At 40.5% G+C, this 13,293-nt stretch overlaps 1 pseudogene; it reads right to left on the bottom strand.

Annotated features, from left to right (window-relative positions):
• Positions 1-10,444: 10,444 nt before the first annotated feature.
• LOC145590652 (F-box/kelch-repeat protein At5g43190 pseudogene) lies at positions 10,445-11,866 on the bottom strand (annotated as a pseudogene).
• Positions 11,867-13,293: the final 1,427 nt, after the last annotated feature.

Raw genomic sequence — 13,293 nt, 5'->3', positions numbered from 1 at the left:
TAAGCCGAATGCTCAAGTGGGCTATTGAATTACAAGGTCTGGAAATCACTTACGAACCAAGGAAGGCAATAAAGGGGCAGGCATTCGCCGACATTATTGTCGAAATGACAAGGCCGGCTGCGCCGGATAACACTGATCAGGTTTGGAAAGTGTACGTGGATGGGAGCTCCACTATGAACGGCTGTGGTGCAGGAGTTATATATCATGCACTACGGTTCAAGTTCCAGGCCTAAAATAATAAGGCAGAGTATGAAGCCCTACTAGCCGGAAATCGCATGTGCAAGGCGGTAGGGGCAACTAAGATTGACGCCTGCTCTGACTCTCAGTTGGTCGTGAGACAATACCATGGGGATTATAAAGCCACCTAACCGGCTATGATCAAATACTTGCAGGCGGTCAAAGCTGATGCCGAGACACTTGAAGAATTCAATCTAAGTCAAGTGCCTTGGTCCGAAAACAATCAGGCGGATGCTGTGTCTAAGCTGGCATCATCCGCCCTATGTGATACACCTCGATCAGTATTCTGGGAAGTAACAGAAAAACGAAGCATTGAAGAGGATCCCATTGGAGTACTTGACCGAACTTCTACTTGGATGGATAGCATCCGGGTGTATTTGCTAGACGGCACGCTGCCGGATTCAACTCCAGAAGCAGTCGCACTGAAAAAACGTGCGGCCAGTTTCGAAATTTGTAAAGGAGAGCTTTCTAAGAAAGGGTTCTTACAACCGCTCTTAAAATGCATCACCCCCGAAAAAGGGCAGGAAGTTCTAGAAGACCTACATGCGGGCTTTTGTGCCTCACATATAGGTGGCAGGTCTCTTGAGGAAAGGACCAGGTGACAGGGCTATTTTTGGCCTACCTCGGAGAAAGACGCCATGACATTGGTTAAAAAGTGTGATAAATGCCAGAAATTCGGTAAACTTATACACCGTCCGACCACAGACCTGACAGCTATTCACAACACAGTTCCATTCACCAAGTGGGGCATGGACATCCTAGGGCCATATACTTCTGCGTCAGGCGGACGACGGTATATCTTTGTTGCCGTAGATTATTTCTACGGGGCAACTGGAGAGACCCCATTCCTCATGGTATACAGTGTAGAGGCTGTCTCGCCTATCGATCACTATGAGCCGACTCTTCGAATTATGTTATATGACGAAGAGGCAAATTGGGAGGCCATGCGGCTAGCATTGGACTCGCTTCTAGAGTGCAGGGGCAATGTCTCCTTGCGCCATGAGATCTACCGTCTGAGAATGACTAGAGCCTACAACAAGAGGGTGCACAAGCGTCCCCTTAAGGTTGGGGACTTTGTGCTACGAAAAATGGAGGCAGTCGGTAGGGCGAATAAGCAAGGGAAGCTAACCCCAAATTGGGAAGGCTCCTACCGAATCTATGAAGAAGTAAGAGGTGGCACCTACCGTTTGGAGACACTAGACGGCAGGCAACTACCTAGATCCTGGAATGTATATAACTTGAAAAAGTACTACTTCTGAAATTTTGTAAATTTTTTATTCAAACTCATTAATGAAAAATTTGCCTTCCTTCCAAGACTATTTATTTTCACATTCAAGATCACCGCCTACACAATGTGTAGATGGCCTAAACCCAAGCATTCTACCATGATCGTTAGAATCGCCTGCACGATATGATGGTGGCCTAACTGACTTAGCATTTTGTAAAATGCATCAATAAGGACCGCCTGCACCATAAGCAGTCGGCCCGAATACTTATAATTACCACCTGCACAATTTGCAGACGGCCTAAATCTACTTGCCGTTTATAAGCTAAGTGCCCAAGATTTAGCTGCTAACTACTTTTCTAAAAGAGGCTGAAAGCCGGATATGTTTTATAAATAACGTCGTCTGCTCCAACATGAGTACAACCGTCTGCTCCAATATGAGTCAGACAACCGGCGACGTCTATTCGGGTGAATTCGTCGAAGAGAGCATCTCCAATTTGGGTGGTACATTGCTCTATAAAATAAAAACAAACAGCCCTATCGACTGTCTGGATTAAGATGACGCTCACAGCCGTTTGACTTAATTTAATCTGAAATCTAAAAAGCGTTAGTTTTTCAATTGTTCTAATGCAGACAAAAAGCGGATACTGTTTCATTATAGAGGCTACGCTATTTACGTATCACCCCTTGTTATTGCTCTGGGGCAATACAGATGGACATACTATACTTATAATAATAAGCTAAGTTCAATGACATAGCGGCTTAACGGTGTCTAAACGACTAATCAAGGCCTTTGGCCAGATACTCTCAAGTGCCTATCCGTCTACTCAAAATGGTCGTCTGTCACTTGGTTTGGGGCAATCACCATAGTGATTGATTGACTTAGAAACCAATCATACTCTTTAAAGTATCAATAATTTCTAAGTCAATCAACCCATCTTTGAAACCAATTGACATCCGACCAGGGGTAAGGACATCCAGTACAACAAACAATCGCATAGTATACAGAGCTTTAAAATTTATGCATATCAAATAAAATAGAGAGCTTTAAAATTTTTAAAGCAAGACGTCAATATAATCAAAACTGGTCAAAATGGCCGGATGCTTCATTCAAATTAAAAAACAGCCGTCCCCATGGACGACTAGAGAAGTTAGCCGATAAAACCGGAAGAAATTGTTGATTTACCGGACCCCTGGTCGGTAAAGATACATAGATACTCGGCACGCAGGCTGGAAATGAAAATACTTGGCCATCCGGCCACAGAAAGATACCTAAAAATCTTAAAAGAATTAGGGGAGGTCTTCAGCATTAACAGCCTCATCATCCTTGTTGTCCCTTTGCGGCTGTTTATTATCGTTCCCATCCTCCTCCTGATCCTCATCATCCCCCGAGGACGACTCGTCCGAAGAGTCATATTCCTCGATGCCCCTGGCTACCTCCTTTTCCACCTCCTTCATGAGTTAGTTGTTAAACTCATCATTGGCTACATCAAACTTAGCTTTCCAAATTTTGTAGTCAGAGCCCGGCTGCAATGATTCCCAAGCCATCCGCATGATGGATTCATAGTCCTCCATCATTTGTTTAACTATGTCCTTTTTCTCCTCCTCAGCCAAGGACTTGTATTTAGACTTGAGTTGGGTCTCTTGGTTTTGCAGCCGGCCCTTGAGTTTATCAACCTGCCCCTGTAGGCAGCCCGCTTTCTTGTCCGCTTCGTTGAGAGGTTCCAGCTTAGCCTTGAGGTCCTTGACCTCATTTTGGAGCTCGGTTACCGGCCTTGCTGCATCCAAGTCCTTCTTGACTTGCAAATTGGCCGATGCCTGGGAATACATCATATCAAGAGTCAGTAGTTCATTTCGGCAATCTCAAACTGAGTAGTGTCTAAGGAGGAGGTGGCTCGATATTTAGCAACCATTACCTCTTTGGACTTGTCGAGGATTGTCTTTTTAAGCCCATTCACGTGCAGCATAGCCTGTATTCGGCCAACAGGGAGAATGGTCAGCACCAAGCGGCTATACTCATTATTTAGGATAAAAATCATAAGTATCCTTCCTCACAAAAAAGTGCCAAGATGGTGTCAAGGTTGAGGGAGCCGAATCCTCTAACAGACGCCTTGTCTTCAAGCTTAAGCGCCCTTAGCATCTGTTTGGCCATCGGACAGTCAGCCTCTGAGGAACCACTGCCAGATCAAACAAACATGAATAAAAAAATCTTAGCTTATGATCCAGTGCCCTTTTTGGCGATTGTTATTCCCACCATAATGAAAAATGGTTAGTTATGATACCTTCCGCCTCCTCCTCCTGGGCGGCTTTGCTTCCACCTGCTACTGAGCCAACAACAGCATTAAGTGTCTTGCCACTCTTTGATACCCTAGGGGCATCCGGCTTCAGGGTCGTCCTGTTAGGGGTGGAGTCGTCATGAATCTTCCCAGGCTTATGGGCGATGTGCTTCCTGGGCTTCCTAGAAGTGCCAACATCACCACCCGACTGCTTTTGACGCTTCGGGCCTGGCTGTTTGGAGGGAGAAGGTTTGGACGAACCATCCTGCATGGAATACACAACTTAGTATACTGGTGATCTCAATAAAACTCAATCCAAGTATAGTGGGAAAGTTCCTCACCTTAGGGGCTCCGCCTGACTGCTGCTCCTCGTTAGTCCGTTTGCCCAAAGTGGACGAACGGTAATGCGCTGTAGAATGTGTAGCCGGCTTCTTGGTGGACGAGCGGTTCTCCATTGATTTGTCTGCATAAAAAGTAAGAGTTAGAAACTAAAGAAAGAATCAAGATCAGTAAAGTAAAACAAAGCCAAGCGGCCTACTACCTCTCGGCCTCTCACTACTAAGACCGCAAGCGGCCAAATACGTCGCGTTAGATAGCCACTCATGACGTGGAATGTAGCTTGGTTGGGTGACCTCCTTCTCCCCCGTCTCTTCATTAGTTTGATCGGGCACAGTAAAATGGCCTCGATCTAGTATCTTCTCCTGCGCCTGCCTTGGGACAGGCGGCAGGGCATTCTTCCTAGCGAGGAGAGGAGGGTTCCGGTTCCACCGGTTGTATCTCTTATTGCGCAGGTGGTTGGAGGAGGAGACTATGTAGAATTTCGTCCTCCAATCCTTCCATTTGTTCTCCTTTCCCACCGTCATCATAAACCCTTATGGCTAGTAAGGGTGAACCATCCGACTCCGCTTGATTGGGGGGTTTTGCTCAAATAATGCATATGAGCGAATGCCTCAATGCTGGGATCCACCTCCAGCATTTCACAGGCAGCAACGTAGCCAAAGATGTTGACCCAAGAGTTGGGGGCTAGTTGCTAGTTACCCAGTTGGTATCCCTCTAGAATTCTCTCCACTGCTGGATGGAGAGGGAAGTGAAGACCAGCTAGAATGGTCGCCTCATAGCAGCCAAAACATTGGTCATCGTAGCTGGCCTTCTTTGGCAAGACGACTGTATCCTCAGCGTCCGGCACAGAAAGAAGAAATCCATGTCCCATGACATGGTTGGTAATAAACTTCTCAAAGTCCTCCGTCATTTTCTTCCGCCTGCCTTTGGGTACGTGCAAATAATAAGGAGCACGTTCCAGCCGACGCAAAGCAGATGGCTCTGCCTATCCTTCTCCCCTGTGCGCTGACAGGGACCCTCTAGCAGCGTCTAATTTTGAGCTTGCCTCCTCCCATTCAATGGAGGCGCTGTCAGAAGACGATGAATCAGAGTCATCATCAGAGATATCGTCCAAGTTGGGGGCCTGCTCGCTAGTGCCAGCAGTGTCCTCCCCCATTTCCTCATCGACATCGAATCATTCGGCTCGGGAACTTGTCGTTCATTATCAGACTCCCCCAAAATCGAGGAGCATGGGGTGCTAGTAGCACTAGGAGGATTATCATAAACTTCGGCAACAGGCGCCTTAATGGAGCCTTTTGAGTATGCGATTGATCTTTCCGAATGGTACTAGGTACCATCCGTCCTATACGTCCGACTAGTCTGCTTCGTTTTGGCCATGGTGTCCTGCACAGCCAGAGACATAGTCGAAATTGGAGAAGTTCTCAAAGGGGAGTCTTCGAATGAGCATTCGACACTCCTAGTTTTAGATTCAGTCGTCCCTGGTGACTGGCTGATCGCTAACCTAGGCCATGCCGGGTGCGTTTGGGAAACCATTTTTGAAAAAGAAAAAACACAAATAAAGAAAGAGAAGATTAGACGGTTATCTTAGATGAAGGTACGAGAACTGCTTGGTCTGGAAATCTGCTTACAGGTGGATAAGAGGCCGGGTGTCGGATGTTATCACAAAAGAAAACAAATTCTCAGAAGTTAAAGATTCAAGATTCTCTCTCAAGATTCACGCAAATGTGTGAACGCAATGAAGAGGTCAACCACTATTTATAGAAAGGGTGAAAAGTCTTAGGGTAAAAACCCTAGATTCTCCCATGGTAAACAATAAAAAGCCGCTCCAATGAGAGGCGGACACCTGTCACAAGCGTCACGTGGCGAGCCACGTCACCCCTGTGAGGGGCAAATTATTTGGGTATTATATACCCCGCCAAGTGACCCAATGAGAGTGTGACACGTGTCATTGAAAGAGGTGTCCAAATGGACTTTCCAGATTATGACACGTGTCACGCAGGTACGACCCCTGGGAATGGCGGCCTTCAAGGCCCAAATCCCAAGGAGAGCCGTAAATCGGCGCTGCCCCAAAACCTAGGACAGGGCACACCTTTCTAGGACCCTATAAATAGGGAGATTCCCCCCATTTATTGGGGCACGTCTTAATCATTACATCATTTATTGCTCTCGAAAACAGAGAGCGCCTGATCTCGGAATCAGAGAAGATATTTACTTTCCGCACGTTTTACTTTGAATCCTTACTAACTTAACCTTTGGAAGCGGACCTCTGAACATCCGGAGCTCCGTTGTTTTGCAGGTACTGGCAGTTTCGTTGGATCCAGTCTTCAAGTTGTAACTCTCCCAAGGGACACAAAAACACCCGAAACACAATGTGATTCCTTAAAACTTAGTTAATTGATTTTATATACAAAATTTAAATAAAAAAAGTCTACATTGCAACTTATGTCATTATTCTATTTTTAATTTAAATTGATGAAAGGAACAAGAAATAAAATAAGATTCGCTTAGATGTAGGTGATAAAAAATAAGCCATTATGCTTTAGTCTGTGTAATCGGAATCATGATTAAAAAAATTAAATTTTTGGAATTTTAATTGAAAATGAATATTAAATAAATAAGGTAGAGGGGCTAAAATTAAAGAGGAAAGCAAAAGGTTGAATTGAAGAGGCGAGATGAAGATGAAGTAGGCATGGAAGATGAAGTATAAGTTTAATGAAAGAATTTAAGAAATATAATGTAATAAAAAATTAATAATGTAAGAAGACATGTGACACTTGAATTAGAGAAAACAATATATATTGAAGTGTAATAGGATGGAGACGTGTTTTTTTTTTTTTTTTTGTCAGAGTTTTAAAATACTAAGTAAAGATTCTAGTCTTTAATTAACGAAAAAATACTACGTGAATTAATTAATTAGACTAAAATTAATTGATGACAATTATTTAAAAGAAGAAGAAAATAAAAGGCAATTGATTTATGTTATTTAATTGAATTACTTAATTGAAATAAAATCTAATTAATTAATTAATTAATTTAAATAAACTCTAATTAATTAATTAATTTTAATAAACTCTGATTAGTTATTAATTGAACTAATTAATTATCTTTAAATTAATTTACTTAAAGTTATTTAAATTAATTGATAAAAGTTATTCCGTCAATTATACCACGTTTTCCGTTAAAAAATGTTTTTTCGGCAAACTTCCATCGAAAATGGTCATCGAGAATGTCTTTGTCGGAAAAAAACTTTTGCAACCAAATTTCAGTCATCGGACATGATTTCTTCTACTCTGAAAGTCCGTTAGAAATTTCCAACGAACCGTTATTTGTCGGATCTTTTCTATGGAAATTTCATTAGAAACTCATACCAAGAAAATAAAAAAACACCACCTCACACCACCAACACCACGTCCACCACGTCCAACTTCCACTGCCCAAAACCTTTTCCCACCAAACAACCACAACCCCACCTGCCCTAAAAAACCCTCCCAACTCCAAAAATCGTACCCACACTCAACCTTAACTTGTATCCCCAACCCCCCACCCTAACCCTAGCTCTAACCCTAACCTACCACCCTAACCTTAGCTCTAACCCCAACCCACCACCCTAACCACTCTACTATCTCCACCTCACCACCCCCAAAACCTAGATCTACCAACCCCTGCCCACCACTACCTTGCTACCCTAACCACCATAAATATTCAAAACAATAACCAAAAAAAAAAATAAAAATAAATAAAATTGATACATATACCTTAATTACAATAGTCAAAACCTCAAATTTGGGTTTACGAGGAAAAATTCGACCATGAAGTTTTCATGATCGAATTTTTGATGGTCGAAATTGACTTGAAGTTTTGATCATGAAATTCGAATTTCTCTTGCCAATTTGAGCTTTCTAGGCTTCGACCATGAAAACTCTCTCCTATATCTTCTCTTTTAATGAATTTCTAATTTCTGATTTCGTCATACTAATTTTTTTATTCAAATATCTAGGCGAGAAGAGAGAGAAAGGGAGAACAAAGAAGGAAAAATGGAAGAAGGGCGCAAGAGAAAGAAAAAGAGGGGCGTAGGAGAGAGAGAAAGGGAGAAGAAGATCGAGAGAGGAGAGAAAGAGGAGGGCGGATAAGAGAGAGAAAGTGAAGGAGAAAGAAAAGGGCATAAGGTTTAGATATTTTTTAAGGGTTTTTTTCCTTTTTTTTTTAATTTATATTCCGACAGAAATTCTGTCAAAAATTTCAGACAAAATATATATCCGTCGAAAATTTTAATTTACGACGGAATATTCCTTCGAAAATTTTCGATGGATTATTAGAATTCGTCGGAGAAATCAAAATTTCTATTGAATTACGTGTCTGTCGGAACAAGTCCGTTGGAAGTCGTTGTTTTTTTTATAGTATTTCTGTTTTATATTCTTTTAATCATAGTAATTATTCATGGGTCCAGGGTGGGTTTTGGTTTCTGCACGATGTTGAAAACACCGTAAAACCCTACGTTCAAATAAAAGAATAATTTTAAAGTGTTGATAAAAGGAAGCTTCAAGACCTAAAAACATGAAGACTAGAATAAGATTTTGTTTGAGTTAGTTTTATTGTTGTAAGTGTGTACGAGTAGTTGGCAAGATTAGCGAAATATTTCTTATTAAGGAGTAAGGTGTTGTAATCATGTTTATTGAACATTTCTATTGATCAATTAACGATTTTGCTATTTGATAAATGAATTTTGTTTATCAATGCGATGTAGTGGGACTCTCTCCATCGAAAGGATACCTCGGTAGTGATGGTGGTATTATTCATGGTCATCGGGTAGAACTCCTTGAAGTATTTTATGTAAATTGTGGTACATGTACTTGCATAAAAGCTTAACTAGTAGCGCTGTTAAGGAGGATGTAGGTAGCATGGAAATAATGAGGGCATAAGATCATGCAAGTTTCAGTGGACTCGGATATTGTAATGAGATTGTTGATGGAAACAATTCCTCCACATTCTCCATATATTCACATTATTCGCAAATAAAAAGTGATGCTTACAACTGGGAAGTGACAGTGGGAGTTGCTATATGGAGGTTAATCGAGTGGTCGATTGGCTAGCTAATTATGACATCCATCTTAAACACAAGTCTAAGATTTTAGTGGCGATCCCAAAGGATCTTCATGCTATTTTTATTGGAGAATATATGGGGGTACGTAGCTTGGCCGAGAATGGTGCCAACGTCTATCTTCGATTAAGCCCCTGCCAGTAAGACTTAGTTTTATTTTTTTGTTGTTAGTTCTTGTTTTCCTTTTTTTTAGATAATTTGTCAAAAATAAGTCAACCTTTGTGTGATTAGCTCAAAATAAGTCAACCTTTCAATTAACTCAAAATAAGTCGACTTTTATTAGATATCTTCTCAAAATAAGTCGTAACCTGTTAAATAAAAGGTGACCGGTTGTTAAGATAAAAGTATGACACGTATCATTATGTAGTTGGTCCGTTTTCTTAAAAAATTATTAATTAAGGTTTATTTTTTGATTAATTTAATTTAGAATAAAATAAAAAAATAAATAAAATTAAAATAAACAAAAAAAAAATAAAAAATAAATAAAATTAAAACTCCCAGCCACCACTTGCTGCCAGCCCCCCTTCCCTTTTCTGAGGGCCGGCGGCAAGACCTATTCACCGGCGACCTCGTCCCCTCCCTTTCCTCATGTCCCTAAACCCAATCCTAAAAACCCTAAACCCAACCCACGAAATCACCGTAATCGATATCCAACTTCGTTAAGGGTGATTTCGTGGGTTGGTTTTAGGGTTTTTAGGTTACGTTATTAGGTGGGAAGGGGGAGAGGGTCGATTCAGGTGGGGGACAGGGAGAGGGGGAAGTTTCCGACAAGGGGGGAAGGGGGAAATGTGTGGTGTCGGACTGTCGGGGTAGGGGTGGGGAAGCGGGAATGGGAAACTGTTAAATTAACTAAGTAGGGTGTCGTGGGTGGGGGAAACTAGGAAAAGGAGGAGAATAGGGTCGCCAGCGTCGAGGGATAGAGGTGGTCACCGGCGCTTGCCGCTAAGAGGGGTTGGTTGTGGTTGGGGGTAAAGGGATGGCTGGGTATTTTTTTAATTTTTTAATTTTATGATTTGTTTTTATTTTATTTATGTTTATAATTTTTTATTTAATATAATTATAGTTAAATACTAAATTAAATTTAATAAAGTATTTTTATATAAAAAATGATCTATTTGTTAGGTCGTAGGTCATTTGGCCTATTAAAAGAAAATACCCCTTCAAAGTCGGCTTATTTTGAGTTAATCAAAAGGTTGGTTTATTTTAAGTTAATCGCGCAAAGGTTGGCTTATTCTTGACAAATTTTCCTTTTTTTTTTCCTTTGTTTCGCTTATGTTTTTTCTCGTGTTTTTCGGTGCTTGCCCCTCTTTTCACTAAAATAAAAAAATAATAATAAATAAATAAAAAAAAGAAAGAAAAAGCCTTCACATTCAAAAGTTGATCATATTATGCATCATTTCAATATCTTCCATTCAAAACCATAGACCAACAATTTGAAGAGCACACTAATAGATCATTTACATAAGAACTAACCCATTATAACCAAGAAACTCAACAATACTAGAAAATGAAATATAATATGTACAAATAGAAAAAACAAAACATTTATGTAGCAACATATTCCAAACCAATGAACAAATTTGAACTCAAAAGAAAGCATAAAGCTTAGGAACAAAGGAAAACCAGAGAAATCCACAGCTCCATTTATCAGGAAGATCAGGGCACTTAGGCAACCAATGTCAAGTCCTCCTTGCAACGCTGTAATACAAAATCTCTGGCCAGCTGTAGCAACATATACAAATCACACCATCATGCCAAAAACAATATATATGTTCATAATTATGGTAGCAAACTGATACCAATTTCTTGTACATTAATTCAGGCAAACTTTCTACTTCAACCCAACTATTGCTATTGTTCTCAATATTACCATTTTGCCATTCCAATTCCCACAATTTCAAACACCTTGAAATTCCATTTCTACCCTCCCACCAATCACATACAACTTCTTCCCTCTTTTGCCTTGTTCAGTTTCATCAGCAATTACAAGCCTAGAAAAAGTAAGCTCATTTGTAGGCATTTTATCCAAACAAATTCTCCAAATACCGTTGTCCAAATAGAATGAAACAATGGAGAAAGGGTAAGATATGGTAAAATACAAAAACCCATCACAGTAAACACCTTGTTGATGAATATTATCATTCAAAATCGGATCAAACCCGTCAAAAATCCTCCATGATCGGGTCTTCGAGTCATAGAGAAAGACGGATTTCGACGAGTAAATGAAAATTTGAAACCAGAGAGGAAGGAAACCAGAGGAAGAAGCTCAAATGAGAAGGGTAATTTGGGGAATCTAACAAGAATAGAAGAGCGAGACAAAAGATTAGAGACTAACAAAGTTGAGGATGTACGTAGATGAAAACAGAGGAGGCCATTAGAAGGAGAGAGAAGAGATGAAGATGACGAACACGGGTTTAGCAATGAACGTGAAGCCGAGGATTCCCGCCAAGTGCCGGAAACAGAGTTGTAAAGTGGGAAATAGCTATTGAAATGAGGATGAGACAACATAAGGTAAGAAGAGAAAGGTGAAGAAGAACAAGGGTAGTTTTTGGAAAGAAAAAATGGGTTTAAAAAGATGGATTTGAAGCGTTTACAAGTTGATGTGAGATTGACAATCGATTTAATAGGGAGAAAACAGAGGATGTAATCTAGGAGTTCTTCTGGTAGTTTCCTCCATATTGAGGGATCCATTGATGGAGGGTTTGAGATTTACGGCCCGTTTGGTAGATGGTAATCGAAGGGTTCGAATGGTGATTAAATGTTCATCTACATGCTATAGGGAATTTAGTAGTAGAGGAGGTTGGGAATTTGTTAATAAAAATGGAAATTTGGAGGAGTTGTGTAATCAAAAGAGAGGAAATTCATGTTTGGTGATCTGCTTAAAAATTTAGTAAGAGTTGACCTTCTAGATGAATTAGTACAAGCAGGATTTGGATATGGTGATGTATGAAAATGTAAAATATATTCTACTAATGCAACTTTACTGCAGTGTGGTATACGAGAGATGTGTTCATTGAATCATTTGTATACCACACGGTGCACGGAGTTTCAAGTGATTACATACGGAGTACTTTATTTGCACATCTTCTCAAAGACAACGAGTGAGCGTGCTACTAAGCAAAGTTTGGCCTAATGATAAGAATTAAAGGTCTGTTCTGATTTACTGAACTGAACTGAACTGTTTACGAGAGAAAGAAATTAAGAATTGAACTGAACTGATCTGAGCTGAACTGAACTGAATTAAAATTAAGCTGAAGAGAAAGGCACTAAGCCTTTTAAATCAGAGCTTGGAGGTTCAATTCCAATTAGGGGCTATTACCTTTCAGAGTTTTCGACTTACTTTCAAAATGTTTACACCTATAAAGATTTTGGTTTGATAGAGTAGTTTATCTTACCTGTCTGTATAAAAATAAATTAGTAAAAGTTGTAATTAAAAAATAATGGAAGAAAAAATCATAGAATTTAAGTCGAAGTCCTTTATAATCCTTATGATCCTTCCTTGTATCACGATTTTCACAGTAATCTTGCAGGATTAGTCTCTGTTTCGGGGATTTTTTTGATTCCCTTGGGATACTAGTCGCGATCTTTGGATAGACAGCACAGACACCTGCAAAATAACGAAATATTCGCCTCCGACGGTCAAGTTAATAATCGGAAAACAGAAAGGATAGAGAGAACAAGTAGAGAGAAGTTGGAGCTGTTTTAATGTTCTATTTAATGTTATGTCACAATCCAACCCTCCGATCATAAATTATTGGGGTATTTATAGGGGTGGGTGGGAAATTGTGCCTTTTAGGGCTATTGCCCTAGAACTACGTGATCTAATTAGCGGCGCAATCAGGTGTTGACACGTGTTCTGATAGGGGCACCGCTTTACCGCTTTCTCGGGATTTTTGGGCCTCCTAATATAAGGAGACCCTTTTCTCTCTTTTTCAAATGCTCCTTGTAAGGCTTGTACACGTGTCATCTTCCTATAGGAACACGTGTCACCTTCCGATTGGGCCACGTGTCGCTATCAAATTCGTCCACGTATTAGGGTGATTTTTACCCTAAACATTTGCCCCTCAGAGGGGGTGATTCGTACCCTACGGGCCGCCTCCTCTGATTTTCTACTCGTC

The sequence above is a fragment of the Chenopodium album genome, chromosome 18, assembly GCF_948465745.1.
Source record: "Chenopodium album chromosome 18, dcCheAlbu1.1, whole genome shotgun sequence".
NCBI classification, from domain to species: domain Eukaryota; kingdom Viridiplantae; phylum Streptophyta; class Magnoliopsida; order Caryophyllales; family Amaranthaceae; genus Chenopodium; species Chenopodium album.
The sequence above is the reverse complement of the archived record's forward strand: the minus strand, read 5'-3'. Positions and strand labels throughout refer to the sequence as shown.